The 16,744-nt window shown below is 41.8% G+C and overlaps 1 pseudogene; it reads left to right on the forward strand.

Moving 5' to 3' along the window:
- The first annotated feature begins 645 nt into the window (after positions 1 to 645).
- The window catches only part of LOC148474925 (uncharacterized), a 49,955-nt pseudogene continuing 33,856 nt past the window's right edge, over positions 646 to 16,744 (forward strand).

Raw genomic sequence — 16,744 nt, forward strand, 5'->3', positions numbered from 1 at the left:
TTGGGATCCATGGTGTCCACCTTCAACATGGTGGAGTTTGCTAATTTTCACTCCAGGCCCCTACAACACCTGATCCTATCCAGGTGGAACGGGAGGCCCAATTTTCTCAGATCCCAGATGATGGGCCTCTCTCCAGAGGTTCGCCTGTCCCTAGCCTGGTGGCTACAGACATCCCACTTAAACAATGGTTGCCCCTTTTGTATCCCGGACTGGGCACTCCTCACCACGGACACAAGCCTCTGCGGGTGGGGCACAGTGACCGGCCAGCTCTCCTTCCAAGGACGCTGGACTCCAGCCGAGGCGATCTTGCCAATCAATGTCCTGGAACTCCAAGCCATCTACAGAGCCCTCACTCTGGCTCAGGATATTCTTCAGGGCAGGCCAGTACAATTACAGTCCGACAAAGCCACGGCAGTGGCCTACCTCAATCGCCAAGGAGGCACTTGAAGTCAGGCAGCAATGGCAGAGGTGTCCCGCATTCTCACATGGACCAAACGCCATCTCTCAGCCATCTCTGCAGTGTTCATCCCAGGGATTCTTAGTTGGGAAGCGGATTTCATCAGCTGTCACAACGTGCATCTAGGGGAGTGGTCTCTACATCTAGAAGTCTTTCAGCTCCTGGAGGACAAATGGGGTCTACCAGACATGGACCTCATGGCCTCACGACACATTCATAAGCTTCCAGTGTATAAGGCCTGGACAAGGGAGCCCAATGCAGCTTTTGTGGACACATTGTCTGTGAGGTGGACATTTCATTTGGCGTAACTCTACCCTCCAGTCTCCATTCTTCCTTGGGTTCTTCGGAAGTTCAAGCAGGAAGGGGGCACAGTCCTGTTGGTAGCGCCGGCTTAGCCCAGAAGCCATTGCTACTCCGATCTTCAAAGTCTCTCAATAGACGTTCCTCTCCAACTTCCTCTACAACCACCTGTTGTCTTACGATCGCTGTCTACATCTGAACCTGGCCCATCTGTCCTTAATGGCCTGGCTCTTGAGATATCCCTCCTAAGGTCTAAAGGGTTTTCTAGCTATGTGGTCCAGACCATGCTCAGAGCGCGTAAACCGGCCTCTGCCATTATTTATCACCGGATGTGGCATACATATTTCCAGTGGTGTGCTGCTAAAAACTGTGACCCTCAGATTTATAGGGTTTATAGAATTTTTGCCTTTCTTCAAGCTGGATTGGATCTCGGACTCCGCTAGCCTCTCTAAAAGTGCATGTCTCTGCTCTGTCCATCTGGTTCCAGCACAGAATTGCTCCTGTATCGGATGTTCACATCTTCATGCAAGGTGTTCTACGTATACAACCTCTCTTTGTCCCTCCTGTGGCTCCGTGGGATTTGTCAGTGGTTCTCCACGCTCTTCAGGAACCTCCATTCGAAACCCTGAATTCAGTAGATGTCAAATGGCTCACTGCGAAGACTTTTTCTTCTGGCTATAGCATCTGCCCGTAGGCTTTTGGAGTTAGGGGTTCTTTCCTGTCCCTCCCCATTTAAAATCTTTCATCCGGACAGGGATGTTCTTCCCTGGTCTCTCGTTTCCACCTCAATGAGGAAGTTGTGGTTCCAGCCTTTCAATCACCAGACATCTTGGCAGGTGAGGCCTCTTTGGATGTGGTCCGTGTTCTGAGGATCTACGTGGACCATACTAGTGCCATCAGGAAATTGGACTCCCTCCCTCAAACAGACTCTAGCCAGATGGCTTTGCATGACTATTTCACAGGCTTATACGCAGATTGGCCTTCCTGTGCCGGCTACAGTATCTGCTCATTCTACTCAATCTGTGGGTCCCTCGTGTGGGCAGCTCGACGTGGCGTCTCTGCTGAACAACTATGCAAGGCAGCCACATGGTTTTCTGTCTGCACCTTTCTTAGGTTTTATGCCTTTGCTTCATTTGTCTCTCAGGATGCTTCCTTCATTCGCCGGGTTCTCTTCTCAGCTCGAGTGTCCCTGCCCTTGAACACCTGCTTTGGTACATCCCCAATGTCTCCCTGTGGAGCCCTATGGACCCATAAGAAGAAAAGGAGAGTTATGGTAAAACTTACCCTTGTTAACTCGCTTTCTTCGACATCCATAGGGTCCACAGGGCACCTGCCCTGACGCACCTGGCTTCTATGGGTTTCTTCTCTTGGTCACTTGTTGTGTGAGAGTGTGATTCTTCAGTGTACAAGTCTTCCTTCTCTCATATCCTGCTCCTGCCTAGGGCTTGTTAACTGTTGGTGTCTGGTCCTCCAAGTACTATCTACACCCATGTCTCCCTGTGGACCCTATGGACTTCGAAGAAAGAGTTAACAAGGGTAAGTTTTACCATAACCTTTTTCCTTCCAGCAGATGGACACAAAGGCAGGAATTCCTCTGAGGGCCTTCTAACTTTGCTTCCAGATGTTACATTAGAAGAGAAGAACATCACATGGGATTCTGCATGAGAAATCCCCATTACCCCAATTGTACACCCAGTACATCACAGTGCAGATATATCATCTGATCCCTCGAACCTTGAGGAGTATCTCATTAATTCAGATGTTGGTGCACATAGTACAGCTCATGCAGATGCTGCAATCTTTACCTGTTCTGAAATCGATAAATGCTTTAATAATCAGTCAGTCTTTATTAGACAGAAGAAGCTCACACGTAAGAAACAATATCCATGCCCTGAGTGTGGAAAATGTTTTACAAATAAATCATATCTTGTTACACATCAGATAAGTCACACAGGTGAGAAACCATTTACATGCGCTGAGTGTGGTATATGTTATACACAGAAATCAAATCTTTTTAGACACCAGAGACGTCACACAGGGGAGAAGCCATTTCCATTCTCTGAGTGTGGGAAATGTTTTACAAAGAAATCACGTCTTGTTACACATCAGAAAATTCACACAAGATAAAACCAATAACAGATATAAAACATTGTTGCAGCAATCTACATATTGTAAAAGTCATTGAAAATAATTTTTACAATTCAGTTACAGAGTGAGCTCTCAAAGGTATATTAACATCACCTATCAGTTAAGGGGGGCATTTCAAAACTCAAGTGTCACGTTGATTAAAGTTCTTTCCTAGGTGATGTGAAACACTGCTCCCTATCGCAATAAGACATTGATGCATAGAATAAACAGTACATGAGAGCTTAATTGCCTCTGATATGAATAAATGTAAAATGTATGGAGTGAAAAGAATTTAGACCTAATAAACATAAATGTGGCTGCAAAGACATACACAACACATACAATACTATGTTATAGCTCTTTTGGTGAACAGTCGATAAAGTGACCAGTCACTTTAAAATAGGAGAAGGGATACTGTGCCAATCTTATCCTATAATGATCTTGCATTGTTAGTCATGCCTGTTACTCTGTGCAATGTTCTGCAGATCTTCAGAGGTCTTCTCTGGTTCTTCTGTGGCTGATGGCTTAAATTCTCAGTTTATTCAAAACTCAAGTTGTTGCCATCCACAGACATTTGTGGAACAAGTCACATCGACATAAGATTGGAACAGAACCAAATGTATGGGTCTTATTGCAGTCTCCTTATTCTGTTAGATTTCGCTACCTGCTCTATCTCTTCACCGCATTTTGGCCAAAGCCAAGAATTGATTTATTTTGTCTGTGGTTCTATTTTCATCAACTAAAACAGATTTAATAAGTTGAGACAGGCATACATCCAGCTCCAATCAAGGATGCCTGTCATTCTCTCTTGCCGAGAGATATGGTGCTGATTAGAAGCTCTTTCATCCCTGGGGGTGACTGGACACAATTTGTACTGTGGATGGTGTGAGGAGCCTGAGCACTTTGAATACTGGCACCAGTTCAAGCTCCTCCACCTCATATACCCTGGCCAGTCCTTTCCGACCTCAGTTTTTGTTAGTGCCTGAGTAGGGCTGGTGTTATGAGTTTCACTTCAGCCTGTTTTGAATTTGGCAGTTTTTATGTTTTTGTTCTTACCTCTTTGGCTACCAAGGGGGTAAGTTGGTGAGTTTATTCTTCCCTCTTCTGCTCCTAGGGGCAGGGAGGGGCTTTTATATTGTCCCTTATGATCCTTTTAAAGCCCAGAAGAGCGGAGAAGAGTGATAAGGGGTGCGTTATTTTCCTTCCTCGTGATTATTCTGCTTTGTTTGTACCTGCCGGCATTTACCAGTTTAACCCTCATACAGTCAGGTGCATAAATATTGGGACATTGGGCCTGATTCAGACCCACTCGCGAGCGGCTGTCCGCTCGCAAGTGGGTCGATGTTATGGACTGAGCATCGCGGCCATCACAATGCACGCTCGTATAGCCTGTGGGTGGTGACCCACAGCTATACGAGCGTCCAGGAGGACGCTCCATGAAAATGGAGCCCGGCCCTCATTCAGAGCGTGCGCTCTGCTCAGAGCGTACGGCTCTGAATGAGGGCCATTGACAGAATTTTCATATTTTGGCCTCTGTTCACCACCACAATGGCTTTGAAATGAAACAAACAAGATGTGCTTTAACTGCAGACTTTCAGATTTAATTTGAGGGTAATTACGTCCAAATCAGGTGAACGGTTTAGGAATTACAATGGTTTCTATATGTGCATCCACTTTTTAAGGGGCCAAAAGTAATGGGACAAACTAAACAATCCTAAATCTAACTTTCACCTTTTAATACTTTGTTGCAAATCCTTTGCAGGCAATTACAGCCTGAAGTCTGGAATGCATAGACATCACCAGATGCTGGTTTCATCCCTGGTGATGCTCTGCCAGGCCTCTACTGCAAATGTCTTCAGTTCCTGATTGTTCTTGGGGCATTTTCCCTTCAGTTTTGTCTTCATCAAGTGAAATGCATGCTCAATCGGATTCAGGTAAGGGGATTGACTTGGCCATTGCAGAACATTCCACTTTTTAGACTTAAAAAACTCTTTGGTTGCTTTTGCAGTATGCTTCGGGTCATTGTCCATCTGCACTGTGAAGCGCCGTCCAATGAGTTCTGAAGCATTTGACTGAATACGAGCATATAATATTGCCCGAAACACTTCAGAATTCATTCTGCTTTTGTCAGCAGTCACACCATCAATAAATACAAGGGAACCAGTTCCATTGGCAGCCATACATGCCCACGCCATGACACTACCACCACCATGCTTCACTGATGAGGTGGTATGTTTTGGATCATGAGCAGTTCCTTTCCTTCTCCATACTCTTCTCTTCCCATCACTCTGGTACAAGTTGATCTTTGTCTCATCTGTTCATAGGATGTTGTTCCAGAACTGTAATGGCTTTTTTAGATGTTGTTTGGCAAACTCTAATCTGGTCTTCCTGTTTGTGAGGCTCACCAATGGTTTACATCTTGTGGTAAACCCTCTATATTCACTCTTGTGAAGTCTTCTCTTGATTGTTGACTTTGACACATATACACCTACCTCCTGGAGAGTGTTCTTGATTTGGCCAACTGTTGTGAAGGGGTTTTTCTTCACCAGGGAAATAATTCTTTTGTCATCCACCACAGTTGTTTTCTGTGGTCTACCGGGTCTTTTGGTGTTGCTGAGCTCTCCGGTGCTTTCTTTCTTTTTAAGAATGTTCCAAACAGTTGATTTGGCCACACCTAATGTTTTTGCTATCTCTCTGATGGGTTTGTTTTGATTTTTCAGCCTAATGATGGTTTGCTTCACTGATAGTGACAGATCTTTGGATCTCATATTGAGAGTCGACAGCAACTGATTCCAAATGCAAATGTCACACCTAGAATCAACTCCAGACCTTTTACCTGCTTAATGGATAATGAAATAACGAGGGAATAGCCCACACCTGTCCATGAAATAGCTTTTGAGTTGATAGTCCCATTACTTTTGGCCCCTTAAAAAGTGGGAGGCACATATAGAAACCGTTGTAATTCCTACACTGTTCACCTGATTTGGATGTAATTACCCTCAAATTAAATCTGAAAGTCTGCAGTTAAAGCACATCTTGTTTGTTTCATTTCAAAGCCATTGTGGTGGTGAATAGAGGCCAAAATATGAGAATTCTGTCAATGTCCCAATATTTATGCACCTGACTGTATTTCTAAAGCAAATATTCTATTATTTATCATATAACTAACATCAGGTTATAATTTATATATATATATATATATATATATATATATATATGAACTCGCAAAGTCTTAACCAGAATTTATATGCCTTTAAATCATTTGGATAATTAGGATAATAACATTGCACAGAAGATGTGTTAAAGTAAAGTGTATACAGGTTGAGTCTCCCATATCCAAAATGCTTGGGACCAGGGGTATTTTGGATAACGGAATATTCCGTATTTTGGAATAATTGCATACATAATGAATTATCTTGGTAATATGACCCAAATATACACACAGTATGCATTTATGTGTTATATACACCTTATACCTGAAGGTAATTTTATACAATATTTTTAATAATTTGTGCCGTAGGAAAAGTTTATGTACATTGAACCATCAAAAATCAATGGTTTTATTATCTCAGTCATGCCAAAATAATTCCGTATTTCAGAATATTCCGTATTTTGGAATATTTGGATATGGGAGACTCAACCTGTATATATTAATCTAGTCAATTCTCATATAACAGTAATAATTAAATCAATGCTTATATAACAGTATTAATCAAATCAATCAGTGATGAGAGAGAAAGTGAGAGAGAGACAAAACATTCAAGATGGCTGCTCTAAGAAAGCATGGTGAGGGTGGTGGGATAGCCCATGTCCTATTGTCTAAATCTCATGTTCCCTAGACAAACTCCATTTTGAATGTAAGAGAACCTCCCATTATATACTCCATTTAGAAAACTCACATGGCTATGTTCTGTAATACCAATATAATGCATCCAGTAAATCACATATCTATCCACACATCTCCTCAATACTATCTCATAAATATGCAAACTGGATATTGTCTGCAGATTGTTATACTAATTTCACACACCACAACTGTGTGATATCTTCAGACAAAACATTACATTATATTGTATTCCAGTATCTAATATAGCCATCAAATTCAATGGGGGGAAGGGGAGTATCCCATGTAATGCCATTGTCTGACCCACATGTTGGCAGCCATATTTAACAAAACTGCAGACTCCATCTTGGTATGTGGGGGTCATCCTTATCCCATTCAATGTTGTTATTAATTCAACTTCCATGATATAACACTGATACCAGCCTATGATTAAATCCATGATACTATACAAACTTATCCAGATACTATAACATTGTATAATACATATGAGCTGATTCCTCTGTCCTCTATTATGTTCAACTATGCCATTTCCATCAAATATCTCTAGTAAGTAAGCACCATATAATAGCTTAAATACCAGTATACAACACATACCAAACCTGTCTTTCCCAGGCAGTGCTATTGTTCAAGCACATGGGAAGGAGGGCAGAAAGAGGATAACTATATAACACACATCTACCATTAACAATATATATATATATCTCCCAGCCAGCCATATATATATATAAAACTAATGTATGAATAGATAAAAACTCCACTGTAAACAGTTTACCAAATCACTGCAAACTTGTTACATAATATCATAACCATCACCATGTAAGCCACAACCATATTTTTAACCAAAGCTATGTCCTTAGTAAGTTTCTGTATTGCCAGATACTTAGCATAGATTGAGAAGACCTCTCCAGGCCTCCTGGGGACTGAAGCTGCATCCATCCAGCCTTCTGAGACGTCTTCTCTCCCCTGTGTCCCCTGAGAGTGTTTTCCAGCGTCTGTTCCCAGTGTGTGTCTCTGCAAGAGTGTGTCCTGAGTATCTGCTATTTTTCCCATCCAATCACCTGTGAGGTTGTGCCTATATAAGGGTATTTCAAACCTTATTGTGTTATGTAGGGCCTCAGGCAGGAAGTGGTCCATATGTGTGAACTGCTAAGGCAGTTTGTGCTAAACCAGGTATGTTGATATGTAAATGACCCTGATAAACTGGTTTCTGAGATTCTGAAATAAGTAATTCATCTATATATTATTGATTCTAGTTGTATCAGTAGTGTTCCCGCTAGGCTGTTTTAGCAGGGCGCGGCGCCCTGCCCTCCTTCTGGAGGGCAAAAAGCGCCCTGCCCTCACAGCCTGCGGGAGCCGTTCTCACCCGCGGGACGCAGTGTCCCGCGGGTGGAGAAACATGCGGTGACCCGGTCACCGCCGGAGAATAGACGCCGGGCGCATGCGCCCGGCATCTATTCTCCCTCTCTGCAGGGCTTGGGGGCTGCCCGGCGTGTCCGTAAGTGCCGGGCACGCCCCCAAGAGTGACGAAAAGGGGACGCGTCTTATAGACACGCCCCCTTTTCCGGTGACCACGCCCCCTTCTCGGGCGCGCACGCGCCTTCGGCGCGCGCAGGGGCATGCCCTCTCAAGCTCCGGCGCCCTGCCTCCCGCCGGAGCTAGAGGGAACACTATATCAGGATGTAATATTCATTTATATTTTGTGATTATTATACTATATATAGTGATATTAATATACACACTCTAACAGAGAGTATGTTCGATCCAAGATGAAACCCCATCCAGGCCCCAGACCGCCAGCTCTAAAGATGTGCAAACAAAAAGATCCTACACATTTCCTGTGCTGATAAGTACTAGATAGCCCTCAACAGGAAACAACCTCATGCCCCCGCCCCCCGAGGTCACAAACTGAACACAGTTTATCTCTAAAATGGTGTACATTTCACTGCTTGGCTGGACTCAACATAAGATCCCATTCACTTTAGACCTTGCGCCCTTACGCACCTTCCCTGACTTTACTAGTCTTCAGTAACGCTTTTCCCTTGTTTACCAGTAACAACATTTTTACCAGTGACTTGTAGCCCCTTACAGTGTTACCTCCAGCTCCTATGGAATCACTATGTCGTCGTCATCAATCCTCCAAGGTCCTTGGTAGGAGGAATTCGAAATTAGGTGGTATCTATAGTTTTATATATTAAACTTTTAGCCACTTTTGACATAGATCATATCCCCGTTTCATACATATGTTAATATTATACTAATTAATTACCTTCATCCTATAATCATATATCTATACTTTAATGTATGATATGATGATTAGAGTCATTTATCAGATTCCTATCCAAACACACAATGGATTACAAATATATTAGTTTGTTTTTATTCTGTTTATATGCATATGTTATTTCATCATGCTTTATGCTGAACCGCTTACTTTTGGGAAGATAACGGAGTGATATATAAAATAAAAAAATAAAATACATATCATTGAGCTATGTCCTAACCACCTTAATATTTAACAGGTCCGTTTATTTACATATCAGATATTCTAATATCAGATGGTCTAATAACAAAATGGACAGGGTGACTAACCTTTATGATTTGTATTATAGTGACATGGTAGTTTTTAGCAACCTAAGTTATGCTGACAGGTTGCTCTGCATTATGTTTACTATTTTTTATTGAGAGATGTTCCAAACGTTATTCTATTTCTTAGCATTTTGGGCAGAGATGGCTTTAATTCATTTATTGTAGTTATGTGCGAGGTGCAATTTCTAAACCTTTATATTACATGCTCTGCTTCTAAACTTATCAGGTTGTAGTGGTGAGTGTTATGTTCCATTTTGTTATATGGCGATAGATCTATATGAGAATCTTCATCTGTCTAGCATCGGGCAGAGCTCATTAATTATGTGTCAAAACTCTCGTTCAGGGTATCCCTTGTTAAGCAATTGCTTGAGGAAAAAAGACTGGAAGCAAGCAAGTCTGTATTCAGATTCCTCTGAGTGTATTTTAAAAGTACACAGGTCTTCATAGGCAAAATGATCTCATAGTGTAACATGTACAATTATCAGTAAGTACAAACATTCATTGTTCTCCAAGGTTAGTATTGGGAGTACATAAATCACTCCTTATTCCTTATCTATCTCAGGAAGGGAGGTTAACATACATAGGCCCTCATTCAGAGCCGTACGCTCTGAGCAGAGCGCACGCTCTGAATGAGGGCCGGGCTCCATTTTCATGGAGCGTCCTCCTGGACGCTCGTATAGCTGTGGGTCACCACCCACAGGCTATACAAGCGTGCTTTTTGATGGCCGCGATGGTCGAGACCATCGCGACCATTGAAATTGCGAGCCGGAGCCTGCGGTTGAGGTTTTCAACCGCAAGCTCCAGAGTGATTTTGGCTCTATCAGAGCCAAAATCACTCCCACTGACATCACTAGTGATGTCAGTGGGCCGGCTTCTGACGGGAGGCGTTCCCGTGGGAACGCCCCCGTCAGGGAGGCACGCCCCCGGCATGCCCACCAAAGGGGGCGTGCTGTCAATCAACATTGACAGCACGCCCCCTTTGATCGGACACAACGAGCGAAGGACTTTCCTTCGCTCGTCGCGTCTGGCGCATGCGCACGACGGAGCTCCCTCCGTCGTGCGCATGCTCAGTGCATAACATCGACCCACTTGCGAGCGGACAGCCGCTCGCGAGTGGGTCTGAATCAGGCCCATAGTCCATTCATGCTACTATAAGGTCTAAAACCATCTGCACATTCCAAGGTTCTGAAACTCGAAGGTTAGCAAAAATCCTTCTCTGTAATATTCTTCATCTAAAGTTGTGAATACCCTTAATGGCACACACTATTTTGTAACAAAATGGAGTCTATAAGTGGATGGCTTAATATCAGATTTCTCAATGGTAACAGTTTACCACACATGACTGTTATCTGATTATATCATTGATACTAGTAGCAGCTATAACTTTGCCCACTGTTGTATATGTATGTGACCTATATGTGGACTTTTTAACTATCTATTGCATATATGTATTGTATTGCATGTTTACACATTTTATTTGGATACTATATATGAATTATATGCATATTGTAGAAAGGAGATTTTTCTTGAAAAAGGCGCCAAAACGCGTTGAAGAGTGTCGCCTCATCTATTGTATGCAGTATCCCATCCATTCTATATGCTATCCATTTGCCCTTACTGACCCGGGTCCATCTTCTGCAGGGCAATAGGAATCTGTATAATAATATCACCTAATTTTATGGGCTTACTGCTGCATTTTTTATATATGTTTTTATTTATAATAAATAGCTGTTTTTCATGGTACTGGATGATGGTCCTTTATTTTACATTGTCCTATCACTTGAAAGTCCCCACATTCCGTTAAGGACCACAGATTGAGGTTTCTGAAAACAAAGATACCTTTCTGTGACCATACATCGCCAATACAAGTAAGCATTCATGTAAGACTTAACCTCATTCACATCTGGGTGATTGTTGCAGGTGTTGGGACCATATTAAGATGCGAGATCTTTTATAGTCTTCCTCAGTTAAGTCACCAAATGTAATGCTAAGCTTAGATGCCGAAAAGGCGTTTAATAAAGTACTATGGCCTTATCTATATACAATTTTACAGACTAGACAATTCGGTTCCTCCTATATACACATGATTAAATATTTCTACACTTCTCATACAAAGCTTTTAATTAATGGTTTACTGGGAGATTCCATTGAAATGTATAGAGGAACGCGTCAAGGATGTCCATTGTCCCCCATGTTGTTTAACCTGGCGTTGGATCCATTGTTGCGAGTGTCACAATCTTGGCCCCTTCTTAAAGGTATTCCTTTGGGACAAACAGAAGTTAAAGTTTCAGATTTCGCTGATGATCTTATGCTTTTTTTATCTCAGATCCATGTGACAGTCTGACTCCCCTTCTCTCAAAATTAGATGAATTTGGCAAATTTTCCGGCTTTACCATAAATTACTCTAAATCCACAATAATGGCCTTAAACAATTCCGTTAGAAAAACTATCTTAGATTTTGGTAGATTACAATGGACAGATACTGATATCCAGTACTTGGGGATTAGACTCCCCAAAAATATTTATAATCTGAATTCTCTCAATATCAAAAAATATTATAGCTAAAGCTATAAAGAATTGGCAGTACCTACAATTGTCCAATCTAGGTAGAGCAAACCTTATAAAAATGATTACCTTCCCATAACTATTGTACCCTATACAGGTTCTACTAGTTGTTTTCACTAAAGCGGATATTAGACAAATCGATGCGGCTTTTAGACAGTTTATATGGAAAAATAAGAGACCCCGAATTAGTCTTCAATTGCTACAATGAGATAAATCAGAGGGGGGAATAAATTTTCCAAATATGGAAATATATAATGAAGCAGCGGTATGTAGACAAATAAAAGAGTGGATTTCACGCTCCAGTTTATATTCTAATTACTTAATAGAGAAATCTTTTCTTGAAAATACTGAACTGATCAGTTTCTTACATTTAAGCAAATCTGAAATTTCGATGGAAATATTGAATAGTCCTCTCCTAATGTCGGTTTGGCACACTGTTCGCAACAAGTGGAAACTAAATGCATACTACACTTTTTCTTCCGTTACTAGGAAATGTGAACTTTCAGAATGGAATGGCTTCCTCTCCTTTTAATCTATGGGACTCTAAAGGTTTAAATAAAATTTGCCAACTTACAAACTCAGATACATATCGAGTGCTCCCTTTTTCTCAAGCACACATTAAATTTCAATTGATACAAGTTCATAATCTAGCCTTTTTGCAGGCACAACATTACATATCCAAAGTAATTTCTTTTCTATCTCCCATGGACTGGGCGAATCAGTAAGACACGGCTCTTCAAACCCCAGAAAATTCCAAAGGAGCCATATCCTTATTTTATAAAATATTGAAAACTCCTTATTACTGCGGTTACTATGAAACCGGTATAACTCGATGGCAGAGGCACTTCCCGGATCTTAGCGAATCAAAAATTCTAAAGGCACTTCTATATTCTAATAGAGTTCTTACAGCGGTCACATACTAAGAAATGTTTTTAAATTATTTTACAGAGGCTATGTGTCAACTTCTCATAGTCATCTAATTGGTCTCTCTTCAAAATGCACTAGCTCGGACGCCTCGCTCTATCACTGTCTATGGGACTGTATTTCTATTAAAAGATTCTGGTACCAAATAAAACAACTGGCAATTTCAGAGTTAATAAATTATCTACCATTGACTCCTGAATGGGCTATCTTTGGGATCTTAACAACAGATTCAAAGATTTCACCAGGGTGCCGAAAACTGCTCTTGATACTCTCGGCCGTAGCAAGGAAATGCATACTCCCAACAGTGGATACATTCTTCCCCCCCGTCCATACAAATGTTTAAAGAAAAACTTTTCATACCTTTAAAATGGATTGGATGGAAACCTCATTACACAAAGAACAATGAATAGAAAATTTTTTAGAAATTTGGGAATCCTTTATTGACACTTTAAATATATCAATTAAACAACAAATTCATAGTTGCTTTCGAACAACTCTATGGTATGAAACGAGAGTGTTTCAGTTAGATCCTCCTATTCAACTTAATTGAAATAACCCATTGCGATTTGTGGAGGGAAGCTGCAGACGACCCCACCCCTTCCTCTCTTTCTCTACTTTCCTCTTTTCCTTTTTATTTAATTTCATTGTTCAAAATTTTTGAATAAAAATAAACAATATAAATATGTGATTTTTCTCAAATACGACAAGTTATACATTTTACATGTCAACGAATGTACTACCGTATCAATATCCAAATGTTATAATATGTATAACTAAAGTGTTTGAAAACCCAAATAAAAAAAATGTTGGAAAAAAAAATAGACGATAGGAGATATTCATAGACCACCCTATTCTCCTCATATTCACATCCCCAGGTGGCTACATCATACAGTGATGTTATAACACTATGGCCCATTTTCAATTAGCGGCAAAAAGCCAAGATCCGCAAAAACGTATCGTCGATTGCGACTTTTCGCCAGTCAGAAACTTGTCACTGTATTCAATTCCAAATACGTTTTGCGTACGCGGAAACAATGTAATGTAATAGGTGAAAAAGATTCGCCTCTGAATAGCAGGAGAAAAGTTTTATTTTATTTTGGGGTGCAAAGATGGGGAAACCATTCAGAACCCTTAGGACAGCCCCCCAAAGGACAACTGTGGCAAAAAAAAAATGAGTGGCAAAAAAAAAATGAGGACCACCCCAAAAAAGTACTTCTATTTTGGGGGTACAAAGTGAGGGTAAAGCATAAAAACTAGCAAAATAGACTTTTGGGGGGGTCTGTAAGTATGGGTGAGGTGTTTTTTTGAATGCAGGTGCTTGTTCAGGTGCGCTTTTTACGTATTTTAAAAATTTAGCGACTTTAAAAGATGCTTGCACTCATTTTCCAGTACCCACATTTGCCAGGACTGCTTATATTCACCCCAAAAAAAACAGTTTTATGCCAGTCTTCACCACTTGTGCAAAGACGATAATTAGAGGCAACTGTACCAGCTTAAGTACCACAAACAGTTTTATTAGGGCTAATTGGGCACTACTACATTGATCCCTAAAGTGTCTGCATCTTCTTGGGGGGTTCAGGCTGATTTCCCCGATTCTGACACCACTTTCCTCCTGTTCTGACATCGCGTGTCGCCGTTTTCGCGTCTTTTGGAAGTGAATATAGCGGATAGAGGGAGTGTGCATGATAAGTTTCCACGGCCAAAAGACGCGATGTAGGTGAAAAGTCCAGCAGGCAGAACTTTATCATGGGTGCGAAACTAATTGAATACGCCCTATATTGTGTTTCCCATTTATTTTTTATACCGGAGAATTACCATAACCAAAAACGTGGGACAATTCCTTTGATGGACTTATTGTTGATTTGTTGGAACATTCCAGAGCACAAGTAAGGTTAATGTGTTTTATGTAGAAAAAAGGGGGGGGTTTAACCCCCTATTGTTCCTCAGCACACTGAATTATACTTGCAACAATACATGAACACTATATGGTAATAGAACGTCAGAGATATTGGTTGCATGCATTTGCAAATACATGGGAAGCTGCTAGGCCACGTCACGGCTTCTCTGTCACTAGCAGTCCCTAACACTAAGGGGTTCACGTCCAGGGCACAGAGCACCCTAAAAAATGTCCAGCCCAGGACCCACCCCAGGACATCACACAAAAAGGGAAAAAGAGTGACAGTGCAGTGTAAAGTATAGATGTGTGCGAGTAATTAATAAGTATTGAAAAGGGGGTTAAAATATATGTGAAAAAATACATGAAGAAAAAACAAACATTAAATGTGATGTGAAAAGTAACTATGTGTATTAAGTGGTGATGCCATGAGGATTTTTTTTCACGCACCTCCTGAGCAAGCGTGATTTTTTCTAAAATCGATGATTTTAGGAAAAATCACCGGGACTTGCTTGGCACCCCACCCCCTGAGGACTAATTAAGCAATTGGAAGTATCCAATTAGCTTAATTAGTCCTTAATTACTCACCTTCCGAAGCGCTGTCTTCTGCATCTTCTTCTGCATCCAGCGTCGGGAGCCGGCTCTTCTGCAGCAGGGTGAGTATGTCAGTGTGTGTGGTGTATGTGTGTATGAGTGAGTGTGTGCATGAGTGTGTGGCACCCCCGGTGCGGAGTGTGTGGGCGCTGGGAGAACTACATCTCCCAGCAGTCCTTGCTCCTCCCATCAGCCCCCGGGACTCCCAGCAGCCCCCTATCCAGTAAGAAGAGAGAGGGGGAGCCGCGGAGACCCCTGCCAGGTAGGTGTTTTTTTCTTTTCATTTTACGCGGCGCGGGGTTTTCAGAGCTGAAAACCCCGCGACCACTATTTTTTACATTGAACACCGCGGGTAGCGGGAGCGCGCATACCCGCAGTAATCTGGAATTGGGCGCGAGGTTTTTAACTCATTAAACCTCGCGCCCAATTGTATTTGCCCCTATGAGCGCGTATTTGCACTTACCCTCAGGCACTGGCAATTAATATGAAAAACAGAAAAGGGAGTATCCCCTAAATATCCTCCAGCACACTAAATTGTACATGCAACAATACATGAAAACAATATGGTAACAGAAATTCAGAGATATTTGTTGCATGCATTTATAAGTACATGGTAAGCTGCCAGGCCACTTCACGGCTTCTCTGATACTGGCAGTCCCTACACTGCCTGATAATAGTGCCCACTCTGGGCCATGCAATTATCTGTTGTAAGGCCTCATGATAAAGGCACATACAGAACTACATCCAAATTGAGAGCCAGCTTACCTGGGAGTCACCCCTGGGAACTCCAATTAGCACTACTAGAGCCAGCATACCCTCCAAATGCTGGCTCATTCATGCCTCTCAAAACACCAAACATAAAATGGAAGCTGCTCAAATCAATCTGGCAATACTCTTCAGGTGCATGAAAAGGAGGGGTCATACTAAACAGAAAGGGGAGTATCCCCTAGATATCCCTCAGCACCCTAAATTGTACCTGCAACAATACATGAAAACTAGATGGTAATAGAAATTCAGAGATATTTGTTGCATGCATTTATAAGTACATGGTAAGCTGCCAGGCCACTACACGGCTTCTCTGATACTGGCAGTCCCTACACTGCATGATAATAGTGTCCACTCTGGGCCATGTAATTATCTGTTGTAAGGCCTCATGATAAAGGCACATACAGAACTACATCCAAATTGAGAGCCAGCTTACCTGGGAGTCACCCCTGGGAACTCCAATTAGCACTACAAGAGCCAGCATGCCGGCAAATAATATGCAGTTATTAATGTGTATAATATACTAATAATACATCCAATACGTGTCCATTATGAGTTAGGGACACTGACATCTAATCACATGACACCAGGCTCCTCCCCTCCATGTGATTACACAGGAATAATGTACCCAATACATCCCCTCTGTCAGGTTGCAGCCTAGGATCGAACGTTACCTCGGCACCAGCTT

The sequence above is a fragment of the Taudactylus pleione genome, unplaced genomic scaffold (assembly GCF_031769625.1).
Source record: "Taudactylus pleione unplaced genomic scaffold, aTauple2 ptg000800l, whole genome shotgun sequence".
NCBI lineage: Eukaryota > Metazoa > Chordata > Amphibia > Anura > Myobatrachidae > Taudactylus > Taudactylus pleione.